This window comes from Rhineura floridana, chromosome 7 (assembly GCF_030035675.1).
Source record: "Rhineura floridana isolate rRhiFlo1 chromosome 7, rRhiFlo1.hap2, whole genome shotgun sequence".
In the NCBI taxonomy this organism is placed as follows: Eukaryota; Metazoa; Chordata; class Lepidosauria; order Squamata; family Rhineuridae; genus Rhineura; species Rhineura floridana.
In genome coordinates, this window is record NC_084486.1 from 101155839 (window position 1) to 101173775 (window position 17937).

General features: G+C 40.4%; 1 long non-coding RNA gene across 1 annotated transcript in view; it reads left to right on the top strand.

The window, feature by feature from the left end:
* Positions 1-17937, top strand: part of LOC133389314 (uncharacterized) — a 36962-nt gene that overhangs the window by 17185 nt on the left and 1840 nt on the right. The window contains exon 2 of the long non-coding RNA XR_009764055.1: positions 17023-17164. This is a non-coding gene — a long non-coding RNA (uncharacterized LOC133389314). The remainder of the gene's footprint in view (positions 1-17022; positions 17165-17937) is intronic.

Consider the following 17937-nt stretch of genomic DNA (forward strand, 5'->3'; position numbering starts at 1 on the left):
AAAAGTATAATGCTGTCAAACAGTGCAACTAGTTTTCACATTAAAAAATGTGAAATGAAATTCTTTACATGCAGAATTTCACTACTTAGAAGCACATTTTTGCTGACCTTGAACAAAATTGCTTGTATCTTGACAGGTTTCCCAGTGACTATGTTAAGACATTATGGCTGGAATGTATTGCAGAGGCATATAAATCATAACAGTTTGTTCTGCATAATAAAATACATAAAATGAGAGGTGCTACTTTTAGCACAAGGCTTGTTTCAGAAACACAGTGGCACAAAATATAACAAATATTGGTTGTTACAAAGAGCACAATCCAGTCAAATGTAAGCACTTTTAAGTTCCATTAACCTCAACAGATGAGTTAAGTACAAATGTTAAATATCTCCTATTGAGTTCAGTGGGATATAACTTAAGCTGCATTTCTGTGCGCACTTACTTGGAAGAAAGTCCCACTGAATGCAGTGAAACTTATTTCTGATTAAACATACTCAGGATTGAGCTGTTGACTGGCCAACAGTGTTGGCCATTAAGCCTGGAGTATATGTTCCAGTTTAGTATATGGAGAGGAAACCAATACTGTTTGGAGAAAATGGAAAGCATAGATGGGGGAGAGGCTGAAAACTGTTTTTCTTTGTAATTATCGTTTCAGATTGTGTCATAATGGCAATTTCACATTCATTATCAATTGCTAATGAGATCTGAATGCTTGGTTGAGCTTCTATAGGATGCTTGAGTAAAAAGGAAGAGGATAATTGACAAAAGACAATTCCCTCTGCCCTCTATGCATATCAAACTGCTGAATTTTTACTGGATTATACTATGCAAAATAAATTTCACTTGAGTACAAAAATCAAGCTTTATCCATATGCATCTATGTTGGAATTGCTTTTTAAGATGTTTTTAAAGCTTTTTTTTGTTAAAAATATGTTTTTATTTATTTATATCCCACCCTTCCTCCCAGCAGGAGCCCATGTTTTGTTTTAACATGTTTTTGAAGTTGTTTTGTTTTAATACATTTTAAAGTCTGTTTTTATGATGTTTTAGAGTATTTTATTTGCCACACTGGGCTCCTACTGGGAGGAAGGGCAGGATATAAATTTAATAAATAAATGTAATTAGAAACTCTAAAACTATGACTGGATTTGGAGCACTAGAAAGCATGCTTTCGAAACAGGTGCTTAACAGTTTAATCACTATGCATCTTTACTAAACAGTAAACTCCACCATATTAAATGGGGCTTACTCCCAGGCGCACGTGTGTGCTTAAGATTGGGGCCTAAATCACTTTGATTTGCCTATATGTGTCTTGCTATCACATTGATGCATGTTAAAATATTAAGAAGTTTATGCACTTCACAATCCTATGCCTGTGTAAGCAGAAGCAAGTCCCAATGAGCTGAAGATGATTTTCTTGCTGATTATTCTGTATAGAAAACAGCTGGTTTAGCACAGTGGGGAGGAGAGCCTGGTTGGGAGTCCAGAGAATGTGAGTTCAAATCCCTGCACATGTCTCCTGGGTGTCAAGGGCCAGCTATATATCATCCCCACAGTGAGTGGCTTAGGGGTTACGTGCCCTGCTACCTGTGCAGCCGTGGGCAAGCTGCATAGTCCCAAGGAGCCCAGTTGCCCCCTAGCTGGCAGTTGCGGACAAGGAAGGGGCTGGCTTGTGCAGCAGTGGCAAGCTGAGCAGGCCCTAGCCAGCTGGGGAGGACTAGCCTCAGAGGGAGGCAATGGGAAACCCCCTCTGAATACCGCTTACCATGAAAACCCTATTCATAGGGTCGCCATTAGTCGGGATCTTTTTTTTAAAAAAAATTATTACAGTCAATGACCAGTTATAAATAAAAACATCATATAACAACAATACAAAAGAAGAATATCCAAAACTGACTATTTAAAATATATGGGTAAGTCTTTAAAAGTACAACTAGTCAAGTCACACACAGTTTTCGCCAGCAAATTGCCGCAGTACTAAATTTAGCCATAGCTAGGGTAACCTGGGGTGTAAAATCACCTAGCAGATAGTCTGCATAAAATATTTCGGTCTTGCCAGGTAAAGTCTTTAAAATTGGTAATATTAAATGTTGTCTTAGATCCCGGTAGAAAGCACAGCGAAATAATACATGTTCGTTAGTTTCTATCTCCTCTGCTCCACAGGGGCACATCCTTTCAGCATAAGGGATTTTATTACATCTGCCCTCTAAGAGAGTGGAAGGCAAGATATTTAACCTAAATAGAGTAAACGCTCTTCTATATTTGGGTAATTCTAGAATAGATAGATATGGCATTAGAGTACAAAATTTTGGGTTATATCTATGATTTTTAATTGGCAGTAGATGGTGCTGAAAATTGATGTCCTTGAGGCGTTGTTTAATAGTTGACCCTGATAATTCAGGTCCCATCTGTATAATAAAAGGTAAGGAGAATCCCAGAGTGCCTATTTTGTCAAGTATAGAGTCCACCCAAGGAGAATGGAGGGTATCTGTTAAAACATGTGAGGCCAATCCATTCGGGTTGAATAATAACTTCAACCACAATATTTTCATTTGCCAGGTGAGGGATTCAATGGATTGGAGTCCAACTTCCAATCTCAATATATAGCTAGGTATACATGTGGGTACTCCCAGTATAGATCTTAAAAAAGAGTTCTGAACAGATTCTAGAATTGAAACATTCTCATCAGTATTTATTTGGATTCCGTACATTAATTGGGGGATGACCTTTGCTTTGAATATTTTTATAATGGGTGGGACAGATTGACCACCCTTATTATAAAAAAATGCTAATAGGGCCTTGGTTGTCCGTTTAGCATTTAAAATAGAATGTTTAAAATGCATTAACTGAGAGCCGGATGTTTGAAAAAGAATACCTAGGTATCTAAAGACTTTTTCCCGTTCTATGCAGTGGTTGTTAATTCTCCACACATGGTTTGATCTTTTCCTTGTAAAGATCAGGACTTTTGTTTTTTGATAGTTGATTACCAATTCTTCCTTCTCGCAGAAGGAAGCAAATGACCTCAGCAATCTTTTCATACCGATAGGAGTTAAAGATAGAAGAACTATATCATCCGCGTAAAGGAGGCAAGGTCTTGAAAAACAATCTAATTTAGGGGGATGTGAATGAGTAAGGGCCAAGCTTTCCACTACTGTGTTTATATATATATATTAAATAATAATGGTGAGAGTATACATCCTTGTTTCACCCCTTTAAAAGTTGGTATTGGGTTTGTTAAGTGCCCTTTGTTATTGCAACGAATTTGCAAATATGTATTTTCATAAAGCCCCTGTATCAGCCTTAATAGGCGACTGTCAATACCTAATTCAGTCAGTTTAGACCAGAGTCTAGTCCTTGATATTAGGTCAAATGCTGATTTAAGATCTATGAAAGCAGCATAAAGGGCGCCACCCTTTTTGCGGCTATACTTAAATGCCAGATGCTGAAGGACAAGCTCATGATCAAGAGTTGAGCGTCCGGATCGAAAACCTGCTTGTTCTGGTGCTAGTATTTCTTTTTGATTTGTCCAATCTAATAGCTTATCGTAGAGATAACCAGCATACAATTTACTTATTATATTGAGTAGACTGATTGGTCTATAATTGGCTGGGTCCGAGTGGGGACCTTTCTTGTAAATAGGTATTATAATTGCGGATCCCCAACCATCAGAGATTTGCATCGTAGTGTTTATCATAGTAAACAATACGGCAAGAATTGGGGCCCACCACTCGGCATTTGTCTTAAAGACTTCTGGAGGTATGCAATCTGGGCCAGGGGCCTTATTAGGTTTTAGGTTGGCTATAAGTTCAAGAACTTCGTTGATTGTCACAGGCGGCCAGACTGGAATTTCCTTTGGAGAATTAGATGAAATCAATAGACTAGTACTAGAATGTTGAAATAAGTTAGTATAATAAAATTCCCATTCAGTGGGTGCTATTGCACAATCGAGCTTAAACGTTGGTTTAGGCCATTGTTGAGCTATTTGTTGCCAAAATAACGTCAGGTTTTTTAACTTAGAGGCCTGCAACAGGCTTTGCCACGATTGCTTTAAAGCTAAATGTTTTTTTCTTTTTTATTAAGCTTTTGAATTGCCGTCTTGTCTTACAAAATATATCCAAATTTTGCTGCGACCTAGCGTTTTTATAGGTGGAGTGGCTGGCCATAAATTGTCTCTTCTTAACTAGGCATTCCTGATCAAACCATGGCTTTGTTTTATAAACTATACTGCCTGAATTGGTCTTAAATTTATTGGAGTTATTGACCATCACTTCCCGAATGTTGCTCAATATATGGTGGAAACAGTTATATACCTCAGTGGCATGAGATGTTGTCAACAACTGAGTTTTTTTGGCTAATAGTTCGGGCAAGATTAAGCTGTTTTGAATCTCCTTCTCGAGTTTAGGTACCCATTTTACCCGGGCGGGATGTATGATTACCTCTTTTGAGTCAAAAGCTTGCTGTGTTAAGAAAAGGGGTCCACTATTCCAAGAAAATATCATGGTTATCGGGGAGTGGTCACTTTCGGGTCGGAGCTTGACCTTATACCAGTCGACCAAAGGGAATAGCTCTTGTGAGACAAACATCAAGTCTATCATAGAGGCTCCCCTGGATGCTAAGTAGGTCAGCTCTCCCTCCAAATCACCTCTCGTACGACCATTTAAAATCACAAGGTTTTGTTTCAGTGTTAGTTGCATTATACTCAGCCCCGCTCGATTTATACCCTTGTCTTTAGATTGTCTAGAGGGGATGTTAATATGGCCATCTAGTAATGGAACCTCCAATTGAAATTTGGTAACAGTGCCTGGTCAGATGAACCCATCCTGGCGTTAAAATCTCCAGCTAACACTAGCAGGGCTTCCGGGTGGCATTTTATTAACTCATCTAGATAGGCTTCTAATTTTTTAAATTTTTTTATGGTAGCACTTTTGTCGCGACTAGGGGAGATATAAATGTTTATAAACAGCATAGAGATTTGTGGCAAGCTTAGCAATACTGCCACAGCCAAATCATGTAGTGGTTTCAAATTAGTTAATCTAGCCTTAATTTTTGTCGAAATAAAAATACAAACACTCCCTTTGGGTCTTCCTCCCCTTTTACTTAATACAGCATTCAATTGGAACGTTGAATAGCCATCAAAATATATATCTTCTATCATCCAGGTTTCTTGGAGTAGGATGACATCGTATTGCGAGAGATTATTCAAAAACGCCGGGAATTGGACTTTGTTGGACCATCCAGCAATGTTCCAAGAGATGATTTTTACTTGATGGATAGCTTTTGACGCTATTGGTCAGTTTGTGTTTGCAAGTATGATCTCTTTCTTTTCTTGATTGGTGATAATCGGTCTGTCATTGTCAAAAAAAGGGTGGCCCTCGGTGGAACAGACTTTTTATGGCTGTCATAAGATTTTCAAGGCTGTTCATTATATAGGATTTAGCTTCTGGCGTCAAAGAGGCATACGATTCCAAAACCATTCGCTCCTCAGGAATGAAGTTTTTACTTAAAATTGACAGGTCAATAATTCCCTGCCCTTTCTGATGGGTTCTCACATCCTGTTCTAATGCTTCTGGAGGCATCACAGCTATCTCGTGTAATGCAGGTATCTGATGTGTGTCCATAGTTTGTGTAACCATGGGATATAGGAAAACACCCTCTTCTGAGGTGGATTATTGAGATCCTGTAATTATATCATTCTTTTCGTTGTTTGTAGTAAATATAGATTGTGCTGCAACTTGGGCATTCATACTGCTTGGAATAGATATTCTTAATCTCAAAGGGGAGCCTTGGTTTTCGAAAATCCGTGTAATACCTAATTTGTATTCAGCAAATTATTCTCTCTTGTTGTAGAGACGTTTAGCCTTATCTTCTCCGTGGAATGTTACCATGGCTCTTGCTTTGAAGTAATTATAAAAGAGATAATCAATGCTTTCAATATCTGTTTTACGAATTACTCCTGGAGATATCTCATTTATGATGTTTATAAAATGTTGTATCCTTTCTCTCTGCGTTAATAGTCCTTTCGGTTTGGGATAATTTATTATAGCCAGCATTTTATTGTTTAGAGCTAAATTCCAAACTGTCGACTTCTGTACAAGAGGTGTAGGACTTGTATTGCATATACTCTTTGTTAATCTTCGCATTTGGAGTGTATCCGGGTCTTGAGATCTGGAGTTATGTTCTTCCATTTGGGCGTCCAGAGTTGTTAGATCTTGTATAGATTCAGATGGAATTACATGGTGGGAATCATGGTCTGAGAGTTTTTTAGATTTTAAGTTACTCTTCTTTCTCTTTCTGCTCTTTTTCTTGGCTGTCACTTTCCGAGTAACCAAGAGCCTGAACAGTTTATCAAACCTCATGTAACATCTGCGATGGGATTTAGTGGTTTTAATATTTTTGCTCTTTTTAATAGGCTGGGATGTTGATTTTGATTTGTTCTTCTTCCTTTTATTGTTCTGTGAGGGGTGTTTTAACAGCAATAAGGTCTGACAAGTCTGTGTGGCTATCTCTGATTTCTTTATCTCCGTCCTGGAGTAAGTTCCCTTCTCAGCTATGAGTTTAGCGAGTGTTGTAAGCAACATATTTGATTCTGCCACAAATCTAGAAATTTGGGTTAGTGAGTCAGTCACTGCCTGGCACCAGCTTTCGTTCATTATAGCTGTCCTGGGCATAAAAGTCACCGGGTCTTTCGTCACAGTTGTATATATGGGGATTCGTAGCAATCTGAAGATTCAAGTAAGGGCATTGAGCTATCTGTGCTTATTGCAGATAAATTATTCTCATGCGCAGACCGCAATAAATCACCTCCCTTCTCTGCCTCTGCAAGTTCTTGGGCTATACTTAGTAAGCCAGTCTCTGCATTGCTTAGTGGGCAAAGTGGGAGGTTAGTTATACTCCAATTGTTTGCTGGAATGTCGTATTGCAAGATATCTTCTGTCTTGGTCACCGCATCTATCTTAATTCCGTTTTTGTTAGGGTTAAAATAACGCGTTATTTTGGCTTGCTTCTTCCTGGTATGAGACAGCAATTCTTCGGTGTTCAACACAATACCTAAGTACTTGCATTTCCGCCTTGTTAGGACCATTATGGCTGTTGTGGAGTTTTCTCCTTTAAATCGCAAACTGTTATATCTTAAATCTTTTATTTGTCCAGGCCTTAAAATGTTAAAATCACAGATAAAAAACAAGTCTTGGTATAGTTTGTCTGTTAATTGGGGCTTGCTAGAAGCTAGCTGTATTTTCCTTCTCTCTTACAGCTCTGGGGCATCTGCTAAGCTAATACGCTGTTAGGAGTCTTGCAGCCAATGTTTATAAGCCAATATCAGTAGATTTACATACCAGCACTGGTAGGGAGTCGCTAATAGATTTACAATAGGGTGGTGAAGAAAGTTGCCAATTTAATTAAACCCTTAATCCCTATACAGATAAAGTAAGGCCTACTGTTTTAGCTGTTTTATCTGGGAGCTCGATATGCAGCGTCCTCTCAGCTTCCCAGCCGCTCCCGTCTCCTAGTCGGGATCAACTTGAAGGCAGTCCATTTCCATTTTTTTAATTCTGTATAGGATTGGGTATGCTTACCTGGGGATATGTTCCATTAGATATAGTGAGATTGATGTCCAAGTAAACATGCACTGGACTGCACTGTTAGACATATTGTGGGTTGTATCCAGGTATACTCATAGACCCATTGAAGTTAATAGGCTGAACTTTAGTCATCAAGTTCATTAATTTCAGTGTGTCTTCTCTGAGCTGTACTAACAATGCATACAACCCTATGTCATTTTCTAGTATGAGGAGGGCTGAGTTACTCTTTCACAAAAAGCTGGTGACGAAAAACAAAGAATAAGTTCAGTTAAGAAGATTCCCCCTGTTTACAGAATCAGGAGAATGCATGCCCAATCCATCAGGTCATTTGAGTTTAATAGTTTAAGGAACAGTTCTTTGAGTTTAATTATTGTTGCACTCCATTAGACATAATCACAAACTGCAGAATAACTGTATTGGAAAATAATTCTTCACATCATGCATTAAAAGTGGCCTGTCGTGTTGTGAAGTGCTTGTATAATTTTACTGAAAGTCGCTTTACACTTTTTAAACCAACCATGTTTTATTTCTATTTATGGGAGTTGCCACTGAAAAATCTTTTAAGTGTTCTACCTGTACAGCTCTCATATTGTTCAATACTTTCAGCATTAGCCATTTACAAACTTATGACTTAAGCAATGTTTGACCATGGGAATAGCCTCTGAGACTTTCAATATCTAGATTTGTAGGCTATATTAATAATGGTTTTGTAGATGTTCATGAGAATTTTTTTAAAAAATGTGTGTTACATTGAATAAATATTGGTGGGCTCCTAACATAGTCCTGTAACATGTGCTGGTTAAAATCATGACATATGAAGTAGACTAAGGCTGCCATCCTAACCCAATTTCAGAGCTTGGAAAAGTTACTTTTTTGAACTACAACTCCCATCAGCCCCAGCCAGCTTGATTCAGATCCAGATAATGGCACACCGGAAGTGAGTTTTTTACTTTTGCTCCCTGGACTGTTTTGCCGCTTCCTAGTTGAGATAATACCCACTGTCCCAGTTGCTATTTGGTTCTATAGGATTGCCCAGATATGAATCGGGGGCTTCCCGCAGCTGTTTGTTATCAATATTTTTATTATTATATTATTAAATTTGTATCCTGCCCTTCCTCCCAGGGTGGCAAACAAAAAGTGATAAAACAGACCCATCTTAAAAGACAATTCAAGTACAAATGCGGATTTGGAAAGATCTCTATTTAAAAGGCTTGTTAGAAGAGGAACAATGATCCAATCATGCATCTCTGTCGTCATTTCTAGTTTAACTGTGTTACATTTATAGAGACAAGTTGACCAAAAGGGGAAAAAAGAAGGTGACTTGGTTCCACAGTTTGCCTTGAAGATTCTACTGGATGCTATAGAAGGGGTATATTTGAGAGAAACAATTGATGGATTTGTCCGTTGACAAATCAGCACAAATAGAAAACTTTACCTCTTCCATTGCACTGATACATGAAAGGGTGAGGTGGGTTGCCAAGCAAGCCACCTGTTGGGTATGCTTTAATTTGGATTCCTGCACTGAGCAGGGGGTTGGACTAGATGGCTTTATAGCACCCTTCCAACTCTATGATTCTAACTTGCTGTCCCATTCAAGATACCAGCTAGTACAGGAGTTGAGGAGACATTTGAGTCTTCCCAGGGATTACAGACACACCTCAAATTTGTCATATTTGCCTGGAATATAGTTGTAAAATGCTAATGCCCAGTTAAATCACTGGCTGAAGCTATGCTTTCCCATTAGACCAACAAACAGTAATGAGTAATTTCTCCAACATTAAAGAAACCCAGCAGTGACAAGGTGCAATTCTTTGAATTCACACTTCTATTACACACATTCTTAAATATTGTCCATATTAGAAAATACTGCCAAATCTAGTTTCAAGTCAATAATGGTCTTAACACTGCCAAGCTCTTCTTGCCATAATACAATCTTTTTGGCACCAGGTGAAAACCTTTTTATATTCCCAGGCATTTTAATGTGTACTATTAATATTTATTGATGTATTTTGTTGCTATTTTGATTATTTTTGTTTGATTCCATTGTATTATTGTATTTATATTCTCTGATTGTTTTATTATTATGTACACCGCCCAGAGAGCCCTTGGGCTTAGGGCGGTATATAAATTAAAATAAATAAATAAATAAATAAAAATAAATACAATAGAAATCGTTTTGTATACTGCATTCTATATTGATTCCTTATGCTTACAGCATGTTTTAGTGTTTGTAAGTAAGCATACATACATTTAATATTGTTATGAGCATGGGAGTTGGGATGGGTGATTCCTGTGGGTCCCCTTCCAACCTCTGATTTGGAATCCTATGCCTTGGGGACAGAAACTCACTCTGCTGGTCAGATGAGTCTCTCCTTTGTTAACCAAATAGATTGGCCAGGTAAGATAATGGGCCTATCAGTTGCCCAGCAACGGTGAATGGGCCAGGAAGACCCTTTTGTCATTGAAACTCTTCAGGAGAGCATCCCCTCCCCTTCCTGGAGCCCAGCAGAGGCTTGTAGTTTTGTGTTTTGTCTAGAAAATGCTTGGAGACTGAAGGGAGGCAGAGAGACTGGCTCTCTGCACCATGGCCTTTGGGGTGCCTCCTGCAACCCAGATGGAAAATCTGGATATTGGACTGCTGATGCATTGAACCCATCCATTCTAAGCTCAGGTTGGAATGTGTGTAAATAAATACATATTTCATAAAGACACCACAGTCTCCGCTGACCTTCTTCCCAAAGGAAACCAAACCCTGGATGAGCGCAGGGACCCTTGAAATCTCACCGCTCGGAGATTGGGGGAGGCGTGTGTGATGTTCCTGCTTGTAGGGTAAATATGGTAAGTGCTGTTTATATAGAAGACATATGGTAAGTGGAGTGAAAGAGGAGGGGGGAGTACATGAGCAGTAGAATGCTGGATTATTGGCTGAGCGTTTGAATGGCTGGGAGTATAAATGGAAGAATGACAGTTGAATCTGGGTGGATGTTAGTAGGGTGGAGAAGAAGGTGTTTGGTGGTCGATGTTGGGAGTGTGGAGAAAGAGGTGTTTGAGGGTGGAGGTCAGGAGTGTGGAGAAAGAGGGAGTTGGAGTTCTGATTAATAATAAGTCAAGTACAAAACAGGAATAGATGAAACCATACGCTTGTGAAACATTCTAAAATTAATCTTGTTATTTCTGATATTTAATAAATACTTATTTGGTTTACCAAAGACCTGATCCTTGGCTGGGGGATATACATACCAGAAGGGAGGGCAAGGTAATTACCAAGGCTGAACAGAAACAGTATCTAATGGTGGCAGCGGTGAAGGGAGGAATAATAACAATTCAAGTATCCAAAGCAACCCAGAGTTGTATGAGTTATCTATAAAGATACAAGGGGGTTGGGAACAGCATAAGCACGCAGTCACAAAAGTAACCAGCTAGAGAGAGACTCAGGCAAAGTCTCTGGGAGTATTGGTTATAGGACGTGACTGGTGGTGCTGCCTAGCAGGGGGATCTAGTGAGATCTGTGCTAGAGTGGAGTGAGACACCATAAAAAGGACGGTCCGGACTGGTGGTATCCCTGGTGGTGCCTAGTGAAAGGCAGTAGCCACAAGCAGGTGGGAATCTGACAGGGAGAACCAGGGAAGGGCGTCACAGCGTGCAACAATATGTTCACATGATTCAAGACGGGCAACAGCTTGGACAAGATATTTGAGGAAATAATGTGTTCTGCTGAATGAGTATTCCTTGTTTTGAACTTTTCCCTTTTATCTGTATTGTATGCAATGATGTACACGCAATAAACACTTTATGAAATTAGCACTCTTGGGGAGGGATCTAAAATATTACCCTACCTATTGCAATATCTTTCTCACTGCCAATAACTTGTTTCCAAGGTAGTATTTTGCGATGCCCAGATCCCATAAACAGAGATTATATCCTGCTACTGGGCTGGCCTTTACTTGAGGCATAGGACAAGATCCCCCCCATTTTATGTACCAAATCCAACTAGTATCATAGGTATTATTAACAGTGGTGACTATTATAGGACATGAAAGGAGGCACCAAGAACGTTTACATAGTATTTACTGCTCAAGCCTTAAAGAAACAGTGCTTAAATTTGAACTCGCAGCTACACAGACTTGATTCTGCCAATGTCTACCATTAGGAGCTGCAAACAAGAATTCCAATATTTCCATATAACAATTTTAAGTTGCCTTTATTCAAAACCACAGAAAGGATGAAATATTTTTATAATAGGTTACAAAGAGTGCTTCAAGTCAAATTGATTAATATGCAAAAGGGATTTAAAACAGTAAGTGTCCTTTGAAACACATAACTGTTGCAGAGCCACTAGCTAACAAATTGTACTTGTACCCTTTCTACCCTAATGATTCTTTATAGTTGTCATAACAGTTGATTTATTCATTTCTGTGTCTTGCTGGTAACTCATGCTGTTTTACTTGCTTGCTTCATTGCTTGTTTCTGAAAGGTCATGTATTGTTTTAGTGCTACAGGGATTGGGATAACAAGTAAACCATAAACTAAACAGTTAATCTATTTCAGGTTTCATCATTCCATGCCACAACGTTCTTCTGAGATCAGTGTATCACAGGAATTCACCTCAAGCACACCCTATTCAGGCATCCTATGAATGTGTGAAAGAATAAAGTTTGAAGGGACATGGGTGTGTGCACCAGCCCTGATGTCCCCATCTGTGCCAGTTACACTCCAAACCTTCCCATGTTGACTAGGAAGGTCTGATGGGTTTTTTTTTTTTGCACGTTTGCTTGGAAGTGCTTAAAATCCTCATGGTGATCACCCTGATTGTGCAAGATTCCCAACTGTAGGGATGATTCTAAGGGTGTTGAGCCATATGTATGAAGAATCTTCCTTCAGACTTTCCTGCTCAACAACCTAACTTCCATGCCCCTTCAAAACCTTATTGCCTTCCCTTCTCTGCAGACCTGAATTTATGCCACCCTCTGCAAAAGTGAGTTAAAAGGGAATGCTGAAGGTGCATCTAAAGAATAGGAGACAGATAATTTCAAGATGAGCATTTTTATATTTCATTTATTATCCTGTTATATAGCCCATGTCAAAAAGACCATGTTAATCTGTCTCAAATGTCAAGGCTGCCATCATCATGCCCTCCAGTAAGGATCAAGGCTACCTAAAAATAGGTTGTGGTGTTGGTGTGCGTGGAAGTCTCCTCAGGTAAATGCGAAGAAAAAAGTACATAAATTAGAAGTTTAAAAGATGTGTTCAAACATGGCCCGATAAGAAGCTGGACTCAATGAGTGTCTACCACCTACGGCAGCCTTTCCCAACTAGTGGGCCACCAGATGTTGTTGGACCGCAACTCCCATCAGCCTCAGCCAGCACTGCCAATGGTCAGGAAAGATGGGAATTGCAGTCCAACAACATCTGGTGGCCCACTAGGTGGGAAAGGCTGCCCTAGGGAATGTTAAGGCTATCAGTTGAGAGAAAGGAAAACAGGAGAAAGGAGATGAGGGAATTGGCCTGCTTGAGCCCCTAATACAAGTGGAGAGCCTTTCTTAGCCAAATGGCAACATTCCTTTCTGGGGGCCACTTGCCAGTGGTGGGTGGGACCATAGGCAAAAGTGGGCAGAGCAATGAACACATTTTCCCTTTGTGTGCAGTAGGCTCGTTTCCATATGAACTTACCCACCTCTCTCTATCCTCCATTCTGAGAAGGGACATTGACAGAGTTCAAGGACACATTCCAGCCAAACAAAAGCACTCAAAGGCGTGAAGCAGAGTCAGAGAGGGGGATGAGACAGGGAGAGAGGGTGTGGCTAGGCAGGGGATATGGCCTGTGGAGAGTCCCAAGGGCCAGATAGAGAGGCCTGGAGGGCCACCATTTGACCCCTGGGCCTGAGGTACCTGACCCCTGCCCTAAGAGGTTGTACTATTTATGGCTAGAGTTAGATGGATGCACATGGTGGGATCAAAACATCCCCTCAGAAAGGGGAAAAGGAAGGAGGACACAATTTTTCTTTTTGAATCTCCGTCCACACACCAATAAAAAGCATTAAGAAGCCCAGGTTTGAGGTTAGCAGGCAGCCCTCAACCTGGGATCTTTATTGCTTTAAAACAGCAGGGAAAATTTCAGGAAAATGGGCAGGGTGGAAGAGCCTGTCATTTCCCCTCCCCTTCCCAATCCTCTCCCATCTTTGGGGCCCAAATAAGAAGTGCTACAAAGCTCTTGTTCCAGTCTTGTTGGAGCCCTAAACAGGAGGACTCCTTTTAGGGGCAGGGCTGGGCAGAGCTTGGAAGTAATTCATTACTTTTTTGAGGAACGAGTGGGTAATTCCTTTACATTTTGATTGTAATAGGAGTCAATTTATTACTTTTGTGGAGTAAATGTAATGTTTCCAGCATTACTTGGGGGCATTACTTGGGGGGGGGTGAAGCAGGGGAAGTCTTCTGCTCCTCTGATGTGTGGATGAAAATCATGTGCCTCAAACTGAGCTTCTGTGCAGTGTCGCCCTTCCCTCATGCTCTGTGGGTGGGTAGGAGGAGATGAGGCGGTGGAGAGCGAGACAGGTGGAGTGGAGAAAACAATTGTTTTAAAAAATGGATGGTGGTGGTGAAGAATGGAATGGAATGGAGGGAAAAAGGAGCTGAAGGGAAAGAACATGGATAAAGATGGAGAAGGAGGCAGCAGCAGAATGGAGATAAAGAACTGTGGAGATGAAAGATGACAACACGTGTGTGTGTGTGAGACAGCGAGAGCCCTCTCTGGCTACTGTGCTGCATTTGCAGTATTTCATCTTTTTTGCATCTCGGGAAAATGTTTACTTGGGTGAGTGTCCCTTAGTTGGTGGCAGGGCAGGGCCTGGTGGTTAAGTGAGAGAGATTATGCTTGCTGCCTCCCTCCTCATCTCCCTTACCAGTGGAGAGACCACCATTGCTATCTTATGGATAAAAAGAATTATTCTACTACCTCTGTATGTGTGTATTTTTAATGTTGTTTTAGGCAACTTAGGAATGCAGCAGTCAAGGCCAGCTCCTTGTAGGCATTTTTTTAAAAAAGTAACAAATGTAATTGTAGTGATTACTTTTGAGAAAAAGTAAAGTAATCAGTTACTTTCAGAGCAATTGTAACAGCAATTACTACTTTTTGGGCCATGTAATTGTAACTGTAATTTATTACTTTTTAAAAGTAATCTTCCAAGCTCTGGGGCTGGGTTGGGTACAGCTGCACTACAGTATTTTGTTGTGGGTCTTCACAAGCATGGATTGAATTGTCACCAAGGTGAACCTGCTTGCTTTTTCTTTTATTCTTATTTATTAATATGTATACCCTGCTTTTCCTCCAAAAAGGTTGAGGCAGTGTCCATAGTTCTCCCCCTCTCAATATTACCCACACAACGATCCACTGAGGTACTTCAGGCTAAGAGAGGGATGAACACCCTCCCCCAAGGTTACCCTGTAAACTTCATGGATGAGCAAGATTTGAACCTTGGTCTTCCCAGTCCTACTTTGCCATCATCTTACAGTGGCTCTCCTATTCTACCCTGGCACATACTTCATCTCTGCACACAAGCGTAGCTGTTAATAGTGGGTCTTCTCCCAATTGAGCCATACTGGATGTTCACTCAGTCTTATCTGGAGAAATGGTGCATGTTAACATTCATGACAGAATGAGGTTACTGCCTAAATGACTCACTGCCGCATAACTAGGTGTTTACACTCACAATGCTACATGTAATTGGACCACCACAGTTCTTCCTTTTCATTCACAGATGTAGCCTTTTAAATGTCATCTCAATGGGAAACTGTAACCATGGTGAGTGACTTGAGTCTCTTTTATTTGCGCATATAGGTGTTTAATACAGTATAGTGGTCTTCCGGTTCACAAAAGAAAAATAAAGCTCCTGAGATCAGCTGCATTGAAGGGCTATAATGAATTTCAGGAGAGAAATTCACAGAAGAAACACTCTCTATGGTGGGGAAAAATGAGTATGTTGGGGAACAGTCAGTTGAAGAAGAGAGAGGAACTGCTGCCAGGTCCCGTCATTGCCCATAGCAGATCTTCCTACACCAAACACTGTCAGCATTTCAAAACCTTACTTTGTTAAAATTTGACAGCGACTGGGATGGAGCCACATGTGATGAGTAATTCCATTCTGTGATACTTTTTACAGAGAGCTTTTAAAAAATAATAATGAAATAACAGGCTCCAACTGGAAGGGGGAAACAGGTGGGGGGAGGAGAGAAAGGAAAATGAGCTCCTCAAGCATTTATTTATTTATTGCTGAAAAATCACTTCCTTCCCCCACACTGCTTTTACTACCGTAAGGAAATTACTGCCACTTCTACTTCATATCTTCCTCTGCTTCTCTTCAGGGACACTGTGCAAGGATTTGCAAGGGAGAAGTAGTGAGAAGGTAGAGGGTGGCTTAACTCTTCCCATGCTGCTCCCCTACCCAGCAGGTTCTGGATGTAGATTCCTTTTTCAAGCAGCTGACCTTAAACTAAGGCTTAGGGAATGAGAGACTGAATAACTAATGTCGCTCAGAGGAGAGATAAGGTAGATCAGGGCCTATACAACTAGAACACTGGATTATTTACAAGGGTTTCTGACTCCCAGGGGCAACAACAGACTTCAACCGTAGCCTCAGTTGGAATCTCTGATCTCAAATAACTCAGCTGTAGATTTGTACTGGTATATGCAGGTCATCCTAGAACCTTTGGGTTCTAGATTTTTTTAAAAAATAGATCACACAAGACTGAAGTCTACTTATACCCCTGATGTAACCATATTGCTGAGTTGGTAATAAGTTAAATTGTATAGTGCACCTGCCTTGGACAAAAGTGCAAAATGCGAATTGAAGCCCAGGTAATATGATGCCACTTATTGTTGTGTTTAGCAGCAGCGTCCTTAAAGTCCCCCTACTATCCTGAACTCATCTACTGCTTCTGCAAGTGGCACACATACAGTAGGGCCCCACTCATATGGCAGGTTATGTTCCGGACCCCTGCTGTAAAGCAAAAACCGCTGTAAAGCGGAACTCATTGAATAGAATGGTGCGCAACGCCCAAAAACCGCCGTAAAAGTGGAACAAGTGCCGTATGAGAGGGGCTTTAGTCTAATTGCGTCTAATTGCGACCGCTGTATTAGTGAATCGCTGTAAAGCAAAGCGCAGTAAAGCGGGTCCCTACTGTACCAAACACCTCGATGCCCAGGAAGAATTAAGAAGAATTAAGGTTGCAGTTCTATACACACTTACATGGCAGTAAGCCTTATTGGGCTCAGTGGACTGACTTCTCAGTAGATGTGTATAGGGTTGCACTGGAAGTTAAATTAAGCAGTTTTGGAAGAAAATAATCTGCACAACCTCCATATGATTCAGTCATCTATATCATGTGATCTAGCAATGATCTTGCTTGAACGTGTGGAAAAACAGAACCTTTTCTGTCTTTTTTTGAGGGATTGGTCTGGAATTTACTGGCTGTTGCAAAAATGTTAGTCACTAAGAAACAGAGAAATAATTCTTCTGCATTAAAAGAACCATCTAAAATATGAAAGGCGGTAGAAATGTCAAAATTGACAGAAGTGATGGGATACAGAGGTAAGCAGCGATGTAATCATCCAGGCTTTCTGGGGGGTCTTAGACACTTTACTTTTTTGGGAGGAGAGTTCCTATGTCTCCAGCATCCTACAAGCCAATCAGCATGAAAGGAGAGAGTCTTCTAACATGCTTCCTTATCTTTTCCTGCTGATTGGAGCCAATCAGAATGAGTTGGACACTGAGAAGACTCTTCTCAGTAGCTAGCACTCTCCTCTTTTGTGCTTATTGGTTCCTAAGGATGTAGGATGTATGCTGTTGTGGGAGAAGGCATTAAGGATCTCATTGTGAACCCCGCAGGAAAAAAAAATGTGAGGGAAGGGGCATGTCTATGACTAACATGAAGGGATCCTGCACTTCTGAATTTGCCACTACACTACTGGAGGCAAGCAGAAATCAGAATATGTTTCGACAGGAGATGACTTCCTGTATTAACTTAATGAAAGATTTATACAATTTAGATATTAATAAATGTAGAAGTTTATTTCTAGCAGATTAAGTTTGCTACTCTGTACTAGGTGACATCCAACACTGCAATCGGACTTCCACTCGTGCTATGGGACTTTCCCTTTCACTTCTTTCACCTGCAGTTCCCTCATGCCCCCACTCTGTAGACTGCAGCCCTCCAGAGTACATTTGGGTGGTTGTAGGTGACAGCTGCAGAGGGAAAGGGGAAATTGTACTACCAGCGACTGGATTTTTACCCACTGACTTTCCACCTTTTTATTCACCTTTGTATATGTGTGATATTTCAGCTTTTGTTTTTTGTACTGACC